At 48.7% G+C, this 10,712-nt stretch overlaps 1 long non-coding RNA gene across 2 annotated transcripts in view; it reads left to right on the top strand.

Moving 5' to 3' along the window:
• Positions 1 to 1,555: 1,555 nt before the first annotated feature.
• LOC311521576 overlaps positions 1,556 to 10,712 on the top strand; it is a 65,226-nt gene continuing 56,069 nt past the window's right edge. The window contains exons 1-3 of one of the 2 annotated variants that reach the window (XR_014711920.1): positions 1,556 to 1,628; positions 4,435 to 4,535; positions 6,979 to 8,855. This is a non-coding gene — a long non-coding RNA (uncharacterized lncRNA). The remainder of the gene's footprint in view (positions 1,629 to 4,434; positions 4,536 to 6,978; positions 8,856 to 10,712) is intronic. The other variant, XR_014711917.1, reaches the window with a different exon arrangement.

The following is a 10,712-nucleotide window of genomic DNA, read 5'->3' as shown; positions in this document are numbered from 1 at the left end:
GTCTCATTACCATTGCACCCAGAACCTCCCAACAAGCCCCTGTGCATCTAGATCGCCTCCCACACCCAGACTGCCTCACACAGAACCCTCTCAACCCACACGTGGATCCCCCCACACTAAGCCTCTCCACACTTGGATCCTGCCAGGCTGAGCCTGCCTGCCCATACCTGGTGCACCTGGCACGGAGGGCCAAGGCCCTGGGGTGTTTCTGCGCAGGCTTGGTCCTTGTGCTGTGTATGGGTTGGGTGCAGCCTTACTGCTGAGCCATATCCTGGGGGCCGGGGAAGCTGCAAAATGATCTTCTACCCCTGTGCAGCCAGTGGCCTGTGGTCCACAATGCCGTGCTGGAGCCTCCATATTTATTTGACAAATAAAATTTGCAGAATTTTAAAATATTGGGCACAGAATTTTTAATTTTTTGGCACAGAAAGCCCTCAGGAGTAATCAGAGCACCAAAAAGCTGTCAAATGGGAATGTCTTTGTCAGGGTCAATCCAGACTGGACCTGATCTGGTGACTCAGATGTAAAAAGCTCCATAATTAATTCCCCAGCCCTACTAAGCCACCCAGTCTCTCCTCTTTGAGTGTTTGTGTTCATTTAGGAAGTTAGTTCGGACAATGTCAATATGGATCTTGTGCTGCCATTTATCCAGTGTCTACAGTTCCTGCTGGAAATCAGTGGAAAGTGAAACTAAGAGAGAAACAGCTGCAATGACAGGAGAAGACAGAGTTTTGTGGCTGGCTTTTGGTTGCATTGCCACCACTGCTGTGGCTACACTTCTATTTTTAGATCACTAGCGCAATCCACTAGCTCCGTCAATCAGAGCTAGTGCAGGGATATCTATCAAAACTGGAAATTCCACCTCGCGCTCCAGCATAGACATACCCTACAGCTTGATTCCTGTTTAAAGGGTAGGTTTGATATAATGCTGTGCTACTGCCCTACTCGGACATCCCTGGAAATGTCGTCTCTCCAGCCAAATTTCCCAGGTTATGCTATCACCAAGCTCTTTGTCCTGCTTCTTGCCCTCAGACATCATATGCGGAGCAGGTCCATCTCAAAGAGAATAAGAAGGTTATAATGTGTCAGTAAGGACCAGTTAAAAGAACCTAATAATAATCAATAGCAATAATAATTAATTCTTTGCACTTCACTAGTGCCTTCCATTTTAGAATCAGAAAGCATTTTACAAACATTAGTTAATTAAACCTAATCTCCCCCATGATATAAGTGTCACAATCCCCATTATATAGATGAAAAAATTGGGATATAGAGAAGGGAATCCTATAGGGCCTAGAAATGTCAGAGTGGCTCCTACGCCACTCCTCCTCATGGACCCAAGTGCAGAGGGAGTGTGATAAATGTAGCTCCCTTTTATGGACACCCAGCCAGCCAGTAGCTATAAAATCCCTCTTAGTAGCTGTTCTCTAATTGCTCTACCTGTAAAGGGTTAAAAAGTCTCACTGCTATGCATATGTAAAAGGAAGTGACTGGGCACCTGGCCAAAAGAGCCAATGGGAAGACTAGAACTTTTAAAACTTGAAACAAGACTCTCCTTTTTTATGTCTGTGGTTGTTCTCCCGGAGAGAGGGGACGGGACAAAGCAATGCTGTAAGAGCTTGGACCAGGTATGAAAAAACCATCAATATCATACCTAGAAACTACTCATTTAAAACCCCCTGATATGTAAGGAGATCAGGAAATGTCTAGGAAGACGTGATTAGGTTATCTCTTTTATTTCTTTATGGCTTGTGGATTCCTCCGTGCTAACCCCAGGTGCTTTTGTTTTGCTTGTAACCTTTAAGCTGGATCTTAAGAAAGCTATTTTTAGTGCTTAATCCTTGTAATTGCTCTTTAAAATCTAGCAATAGCCTGAATTCCCAGATGTATTTTCTTTCCTTTTTTTTATTAATAGAATTTACCTTCTTTAAGAACAGAATTGGATTTTTTTGTGTCTAAGAGGTTTGTGCACATGTTGTTTAATTAGCTGGTGGCAACAGCTGATTTCCTTTTTTTTCTTTCTTTGCTCTTCCCCGGAGAGGGGGTGAAAGGGCTTGAGGGTACCCCACAGGAAGGAATTGCCTGGTGCGCCTTTCTGGGCTCTCAAGGGGGTTTTGCGTTTGGCTGGTGGCAGCATTTACCAATTCAGGGTCAGAGAGAAGCTGTAACCTTGGGAGTTTAATACAAGCCTGGAGTGGCAAGTATTAATTTTTAGAATCCTTGCAGGCCCCCACCTCCTGCACTCAAAGCACCAGAGTGGGGAATCAGCCTTGACAGGGAGTGACTAGGGACAAAGAGGTGTGGTCAAGGCATCCCTGTGGCATAGTGATCCCTGGCTTATAGCACAGCCCATTATGGGCTGTGATCAGCTGGACACACATTAGACCTGAGGCTGCTCTAACTTATGTTGGGGACCAGACTGGCCCCCAGATCAGTGGAACATAAAGGCAGGTTAAAGCCACTTTGGTCTACACAACTACCTGGTTGTACTATCCAAGCCATAAAATTTAAAGAAAAGAAGAAAGGAGGGAATAGCAGGGCTGTGTACAAATACTTGAGAGGAAACAGTATAGGTAAGAATTTACATGAAAAATATCCAAAATGCTAACTAATTTCAATTTACCCACTGCTGGAATGCTGCCATTCCTGGGGTGGGATATGGCAGCTGTTTAACAGCACATAGCAACAATTCACTGTTGTTTAGAATAGGAAGCTATCCAGTTGAAACTGCAGAGGAAATTTTGGAAGAGTTGCTGGGCACGTACACCCCATCACCCTTTGGGGCAGGTAGAAGGGAGTTATAGCCCTGTGGCTGAGTCCAGACACCACCCTTAGTCTCAGGGTAATATGGCTTAATGGCTGGAGCCAATAAGCCGGTCCTCCTATGCAGGGATGCATGGCCTAGTGCCAAGAGTCCATATGACTGTCCTCCCTCACAGGGCCATATGGCCTAGTGGCCAGAGTCTATATGGCTGCCCTCCCTTGCAGGGCTGCATGGCCGAGGTGCCAGAGTCAATATGGCTGTCCTCTTTCATAGGACTGTGGGACCTAATGGCCAGCGGGGAAGTGGGCCACCACCCAGGAGTGGGTGGCAGCTGGGGTAGGGGTCCCAACCAAAGGCCTGATAGCGACGAATGTGTTTGCTACTCGGTCAGTAGAGATCCATCCAAAACATGCTGCCTTTGTCCTGGTTCTACAACCACACCAATGTCTGATTCCTCTTGTGGCGTTGCTGTGCACAAGCCTCCTGGGTCTCTGGGATCGTTAGCTTGCAAGCTCCCGACAACTCCATCACTTCTTGGGCTTCCATGGGCAGCTGGATATCCGCCTGGGTGTCCGTGCACTTGGCCTCCATGATATGGGGTTCCAGCAGCTTTTGGAAGGGAGCCTGCAATGTGTGTCCTCTCTCTTCAGCAGTCAGCCTCAACTGAGCTGGGCTGCTCCCTTTTATGCTGAGGCTCCAGTTCGAGCATACCTAGGAGTGGCTTCCTCTAACCACAATATGGGGTTAACCCCTTTGTCTGCAGGGCAAGTACACCCCGTTACAGGAAGGTAAACTGTAAATACCCAAATTGGAACTTATTCAAGACACCCAAGCTTAACTCCCCATTTTTTAAATGAACAATTTCAAGGAACCTTTAAAAACCATGAGTATTCAGGTATTCCATAGCTTTTTACAACATTAGCAACAGTACTAATAATATTAATAATAAATAAATACTTATACTGTGTGCAAAGAGAGTCTAATTACCTTTGTTTGCAAGAGAAATAGTTGAAATACTTGTATAATGTAATTTATATATTATCTTTTGTCGTGGGGATCTTAAAGCATATCACAGACAGCAGCACTGAAATGCACATGAACCAGACATGTCACATGCTCTTTTGTTAATAATGTAATTTTAGAGATCATCTGTACAACTCATAACTAGAAAAATGTGATGTAACACATTTGGTCTCATTAATTGAGGTACTGTTCTGTGTATTCCTCACCTAGAAACCACAGCAACTGGTACATTATAAATGCCCAGGCATATTGAATAATTAAATTAAGCAATACTTACCACTAACAGCATATTGCACCTTTCATGTGAGGATATCAAAGTGCTTCTCAAAGGTCAGCAGTAATAATTAATGATAATACATCAATAATGCTTTGCAGTTATTTAGCAACTTACGTTTTTAAAGAGATGTATAACTATCCACTCATTGAATCCCACAATCTTTCTGGGAGGGTAGTCAGTATCATCATCCTCATTGTAAAGATGGGGAAAACAGAAAATTTACACAGCTCCACACAATTAGTCAGTGGAAGGCAGGAATAAAACCTAAGCTTCTTGAGTCTCCGTCCCAGAGCTAACCACTAGAAAACACTGTCTTCTCCACTGTGCTGCTGGAGGCATCATAGTCTCCTAATTCACACTTCTGTTGCAGGTACCTGGCCACTTACTTCGGTTGCCAGGCGTCTGGTTTTCAACCAGAATGTCCGGTCAAAAAGGGACCCTGGCAGCGCTGAGCGGGCCACTAAAAGTCTGGTAAGTGGTATGGTGGGGCTAAGGCAGGCTCCCTGCCTGCCTTGGCTGTGTGCAGCTCCCGGAAGCAGCCAGCATGTCCCTGAAGCCCCTAGGATCAGGGCAGTCAGGGAGGCTCTGCAGCTCCATTGGCCGGGAACCGTGTCCAATGGGAGCTGCTGCCTGCAAGCACGGGCATCGCACAGAGCCCCCTGAGCTCTCCACTTAGGAACCGGACATGCCATCCGCTTCCAGGAGCCGCCTGAGGTAAGTGCTACCCAGCCAAAGCCCTCACCCCAAGCCCCCTCCTGCACCCCAAACCCCTGCCCCAGCTTGGAACCCCCACCCAAACCCAAACTCCCTCCTGGAGCCCTCATCCCACGTCCCCTCCTGGACCTCAACCCCCTGCCCCAGTCCTGAGCCCCCTCCTGCACCCCAAACTCCACATCCCTGGCCCCACCCTAGAGCCCACACCCCCAGCCTGAGCCTGCACCCTCTCCCACACCCCTACCCCCATCCCAGTTCTGAGCCCCCTCCTGCACCCAGACTTCCTCCTGGAGCCTTCACCCTGCATCCCAACCCTCTGCCCCAGCCCTGAGCCCCCTCCCAGAGCCCATACCCTTTGCCCCCTCCCGCACTCCAAACCCATTGGCCCCAGCCCGGAGCCCCCTCTTGCTCCCTGAATCCCTCATTTCTGGTCCCACCCCGGAGCATGAACCGCCTCCCGCACCCCAACCCTCTGCCCCCGCCTGGTGAAAGTGAGTGAGGATGGGGGAGAGTGAGCGACGGAGGGAGGGGTGATGGAGTGAGCAGGGGGTGGGGCCTTGGGGAAGGGGAGGGAAAGGGGCAGGGCCTCAGGTCAGGGGCAGGACAGGGGCAGGGCAAGGGTGTTTGGGTTTGTGTGATTAGAAAGTTGGCGACCCTACTGCCTACTGGTATGGGGCAGTCTCCAGGTTGCTTCTTTAAGGAGGAAAACAGTGGAATCCTCACTTCTGGTTAAGTCTGCCAGGATAGGAAGGCTGATCTTGTTTGTGCTTTGGAATTAGAAGAGGATGGCAGCCTTCCAGTCTTAGGTGCTGGGAGTGGGAATCTAAAATAATGTTTCTGCCAACCAGGTTTCTGCTCATGGGCCTATCTCTAGTTGAGCACTTTCCCAGCTACCTCAATTAGTACTTTCTCTTTCTTCAACCTAGAAGGCTCACTTTGAAGTGTGAGAGGTAATAGATTAATGGAGCATCTTCTAACATCATCCTATCTCCTCTACCCTTTAGACTGGTCCCTTGCTTTACTCTTAATGCTATATCACGCTTTGCCCTAGTTCTCTCTAGATATACCCATTGCAGCACCAGCATCTAGTATTGCCCATTCCCTAGCCCTAACCAGTGCACCATTTCACCCCACCTTTTTCCTGTTCCGACCCTCTGTGTCAACTAGCCCTGTTGCAGGCCCTGCCTGAGCTTGCCTATTAGCCCACAGATCCCTGCACAGATTGGGCATCAGACTTCCACTCATTTACACTGGTGTATATGTATTGGTTCCAGTGGAGTTACTGTGGATTTACACCAGTGTGAGCACAGAATTGAACCCATAGAGTCTAGGTACTAGATATTGCTTAGAATACAGTGAAAATGACATCCCCACAGGTGCTAAGAAGTTCCACCAGGCATGGATGAGCTTCCTGGGGCTGTGCTGTAGGGGCTGTCTTTCCCTGTGGCTCTACAATGCTTAGTATGCTGGTGCAGTAAGCAACAAATTTATAATGAAACTTTTCTTTCTCTTTCTCACCTTCCTATGGGGAGAGGGAGGCCTCATCAGCTTCCTGAGGATCTTACCCATTTCTCCCTTCTCACTGAGTAGCCACCATCCCGAGATCTATTTTATTTGTTTTTTATTTTAATAAGTAAAAAAAAAACATCCTGAAACTAAAATTTGGAATGGCTCAAACCGCCTAGCTTATGCACAAGGCAAGTCTATGTAGCAATGTGTCCTTATCATGTTGCCCTCATCCTCCCTCCCTTGTTTCTGCATCCATTTCTTATGTCTTGTCTTAGAGTGTAAGTTCCTCAGGCCAATGAATGTCTCTTACTATGTATGTGTTTGTACAGTGACTAAGACATAGGGCCCTTATCTGATTAGGGTCTCTGATCGCTACTGTAGTACATATAAGAATAAGAATTGTACTTGGAACTGAGGTGCAGCCTATGTCTTCATCACTACTGGTCCACACAGAAGACTTAATACTCCTGGACTAACAAAACTTACCCCTAATGGAATCTCCATCATAATTTTCTGCAGAACCTGGATGTTGGTTGGGGCGTTCTCTTACAAGTACTGACAAGGCCTAACCCTCTTAGGTTGAGAGAGCTGACCAGTTTATGGCCTGCAATAATACAACTGCAGGTAGGAAAGAGTACGTGTAATAAATCCTTAGCTCCCCAGGCTGATAAGTTCTGTCTGAATTGCCCAGGAGATGTGCCCGGCCCTGGAGATGGAGCAGAGGAAGGAGTAAATACTATTGGCCACTCTCTACTGCCTACTCTGATAGATGCTCAGAGTGGAACTGAGGATGAGCTCTAGCAGGAGCTTTGTCCAGTCTTCTCCTAGTGGAAGGTGAATCACCTAAACTTTCACAGAGCCTCTGTGAATGATGAGAATCTGAAGGGGACCTCAGAAGAAAAGGTGGGGATGCCCAGGACACTTTTCCAGCATTCCTTGTTTATCCTGATGGCTTCCTTTCCACTCCATTATTTACTAGAGGTTTGGAAGAATGAAAGAAACTGCTCTGGTCTATTACTAGGGCCCTGAATCTGTTATCACTTATACTGATGTAAAATTAGGTTAATTTTTGCCCTAAATGCTACATCACTTGAAGAAAAGGAATGATCTAATGCTTTGAACAGAGGCCTGGGAGCCACAGGCTCCTGGGAGCTAAAAGTAGCACTAACACTGATTCACTGTATAACCTTGGGTAAGTCATTTTACCTCCTCTCATAGTGTCTCTGTCTTAGTGTACACATCTGTAAAATGGAGATAATTAGTACAGTTTTCAAAATTGTGAAAGTCAGAGATCTCCAAAATGTGGGGCGCCCCGCCCAGGGGAGCATGGAGGAACGTCCAGGAGGCTCAGTGGGGTTCAGGCCAGCCCCCACAGGGGCAGGGAGGGAGCACCATCTGGCCCCCCACCCCCACCCCCAGTCATGTTCCTGGCTCCTGGCGCCACATCTGGCCTCGGCCCTGTTCCCAGCCTTGCGCCAGCCCCCAGTAGGGTTGCCAACTTTCTAATAGCACAAAACCTGCCCCTGCTGTGACGGTGCCCCCCATAAGGCTTTATGGAGATATGCTTTTGAATGTATATATGACAAACATATTCTAGTTATATGCTATATATGCCATGTAACATATCTATGTAAAGGTTATGATCTATTGAATCTATTAATCCTATTTGTAGGCATATGTCATTTTTGTATTAAAAGTTATGAATATTGGCTGTGTACTGGCTTGATTTTGAAGTGACCTTTGTAAAACATTTGGTCAGCTTCTTGAGAAAGGAATGTGCAAATCAAGAAGCACTTAAAGTACAGTGGATCTTGGAATGCTCCAATCCACATAAGAAGTCTACTTGAGGATGTTCAAGGCAGCATGTGACCCATGGCTGCTACCTGGTAAGAAACTGTGAGTCATGCATGGACATGTGACTTGCGCAGGTGACTCCAGAACATCATCTTGGAGCTGGACTTTGCATAGGAAAGAGGAGGGGGCTCTCCATCCACAAGAGAAAGTCTATTTAAGCCCATGGGAGACCCCCTCCATTTTGTCTTCAGCTGGCTAAAGAGAGAGCCTCTCTACCCCCAAGAAAGAAACTGGAACAAAGGGCAATAACTACACGGGTTGTGAGTGATTGCTGGACCCGAACTAGAAGGAGATCAGTCTGTAAAAGGAAGCTTGAAGGGTTAATGTCTAGCTATTCCACCTGGAAGCAGGCGGGGCACACCCTGACTGTTTCCTAGAAGCAATGCACACATTGCTCTATCCAAGGACAAGGGCTAGATATGAACCCTGAGAACTTGATTGTTTGGACAGCAACTGTGGGAGGTTTCTTTAGCCTGGGCTCAAGGCCTGAGAACCAGGATTGTAGTAGATAGAGGATGGTAACTAAGCATATGAATCAATGTCATACATTCCTTTGTGTAGCAGTGTGTAATGCTTAGGGGGAGAAATATAATAAAAGGAGAAGGTGGAAGGCAGGGGGGGCAGAACAGCCCATCTCCGCTGACCAGCCTGTTTGCTTGCATAAAGCTGTGTTCTGTCTCATCACTGAACCGCAACAGAAGCTTACTGGAACTGGTGAGGTTTTGTCTGTATTCAGTGTTATTAGACATAGACTTGTGGGTTTTATTTTATTTTGCTTGGTAATTCACTTTGTTCTGTCTATTACTACTTGGAATTTCTACTTTTCTACTTGGAATTTTTACTACTTTCTGTATTTAATAAAATCACTTTTTACTTTTAATTAACCCAGAGTATGTATAAATACTTGTGTGTGGGGGGCAAACAGCTGTGCATATCTCTCTATCAGTGTTATAGAGGGCGAACAATTTATGAGTTTCCCCTGTATATGCTTTGTACAGGGTAAAATGGATTTATTCAGGGTTTGGACCCCATTGGGAGTTGGGCATCTGAGTGTCAAGGACAGGAACACTTCTTAAGCTGCTTTCAGTTAAGCCTACAGCTGTTAGGGGACGTGGTTCAGACCTGGGTCTGGGTTTGCAGCAGGCTAGCAGGTCTGGCTCAAACCAGGCAGGGCACTGAAGTCCTAAGCTGACTGGGCAGGAAAGCAGGGGTAGAAGTAGTCTTGGCACATCAGGTGGCAGTCCCAAAGGGGGTTTCTGTGATCCAACCCGTCACAGTGGCGTAGTCGGCAGGATCTGTGTACAGCTGATTGCTCTGAGGTACTGGTAGTGATTTTAAGTGTGTTTTAAGTGTGGTGGCTGGAAAACAGACAAAGTGGTTGCTGGTTTGTTATTTTCTGTTTGCTCGTTTCAGGCAGGAAAGCAGGGGCAGAAGTAGTCTTGGCACATCAGGTGGCAGCTCCCAAGGGCGTTTCTATGATCCAACCCATCACAGTGGCGTAGTTGGCTGCCTCATCCCTTCTCTGAGGCCCCACTCCCCACTCCCTCCATCCCCCGTCCCTCTGTTGCTCTTTCTCCCCCACCCTCACTCACTTTCACTGGGCTAGGGCAGGGGGTTGGGGTGTGGGAAGGGGTGAGGGCTGAAGCTGGGGGTACGGGCTCTGGGGTGGGGTCAGAAATGAGGGGTTCAGGGTGCAGGAGTGGGCTCAGGGCTGGGGCAAGAGATTGAGGTGCACAAGCAGGTGCGGGCTCTGTCTGGGAGTGTGGGCTCTGGGGTGGGGCTGAGGATGAGGTGTTTGGGGTACAGGAGGGGACTCCTGGCTGGGGCCAAGGGGTTTGGAGTGCGGGAGGGGGCTCAGGGCTAGGGCAGGGGGTTGGAGTGTGGGAGGGAGTGCAGGGTGCAGGCTCCAGGAGGGAGTTAGAGTGTGGAAAGGGGTTCTGACCTGGAGCAGAGGGTTGGGGTGCATTTGGGGTTGGGGGGTCTGGGAGGGAGTTAGAGTGCAGGAGGGGATTCCCACCTGGGGCAGGGGCTGGGTGCAGGTGGGGTTTTGGGCTCTGGCTGGGTAGTGCTTACCCCAGGCGGTTCCCAGTCAGTAGCACTGCAAGACTAAGGCAATCTCCCTGCCTGCCCTGGCTTCGCACTGCTCCCAGAAGTGGCCGGCATGTCCGACCCTAGGCGGAGACACAGCCAGGCGGCTTTGTGTGGTGCAGGCTGCCTGTGCCCCCAGGAACTGCCCACACAGTTCCCATTGGCCGCGGTTCCCATGCCATGGGGAGCTGGCGCTGAAGGGGGGGGCAGTACACGGAGCTTCCCTGATGGCCCCTGCGCCTAGAGGCCAGACATGCCGGGGAGCTGCGCAGAGTCAAGGCAGGCAGGGAGCCTGCCTTAGCCCCACTGCACCACCGACCAGACTATTAACAACCCGGTCAGCGGTACTGACTGGAGCAGCCAGGGTCCCTTTTCGACTGGGCATTCTGGTCGAAAACCAGATGCCTGGCAACCCTAGACCCCAGCCTCGGCCACTGCTATGTTCTCGGTCTGAGGCCAAGGCTGGGGGCAAGACCAGGAGAG

This window comes from Lepidochelys olivacea (genome assembly GCF_965140295.1).
Source record: "Lepidochelys olivacea isolate rLepOli2 genome assembly, chromosome: 6".
In the NCBI taxonomy this organism is placed as follows: Eukaryota; Metazoa; Chordata; order Testudines; family Cheloniidae; genus Lepidochelys; species Lepidochelys olivacea.
Note: the sequence above shows the minus strand (reverse complement) of the source record. Positions and strands in the feature narration are given on the sequence as shown.